Source organism: Notothenia coriiceps, unplaced genomic scaffold (genome assembly GCF_000735185.1).
Source record: "Notothenia coriiceps isolate Sejong01 unplaced genomic scaffold, NC01 NC01_scaffold00024667, whole genome shotgun sequence".
Classification (NCBI taxonomy): Eukaryota; Metazoa; Chordata; class Actinopteri; order Perciformes; family Nototheniidae; genus Notothenia; species Notothenia coriiceps.
In genome coordinates, this window is record NW_011357368.1 from 6,410,735 (window position 1) to 6,411,009 (window position 275).

At 25.1% G+C, this 275-nt stretch overlaps 1 protein-coding gene across 1 annotated transcript in view; it reads left to right on the forward strand.

The window, feature by feature from the left end:
• Positions 1-275, forward strand: part of sdhc (succinate dehydrogenase complex, subunit C, integral membrane protein) — a 4,411-nt gene that overhangs the window by 603 nt on the left and 3,533 nt on the right. The window lies entirely within an intron of this gene.

Consider the following 275-nt stretch of genomic DNA (forward strand, 5'->3'; position numbering starts at 1 on the left):
TCAGCTAAATGTAAGTTTCATAATATCAGCTAAATGTAAGTTTCATAATATCAGCTAAATGTAAGTTTCATAATATCAGCTAAATGTATGTTTCATAATATCAGCTAAATGTATGTTTCATAATATCAGCTAAATGTATGTTTCATAATATCAGCTAAATGTATGTTTCATAATATCAGCTAAATGTAAGTTTCATAATATCAGCTCAAAGAATCTAAAATAATATTGTTATTGAAGTTAATGTTCAGGTAGTGCTGTCTTTTCATTCTTGTTAA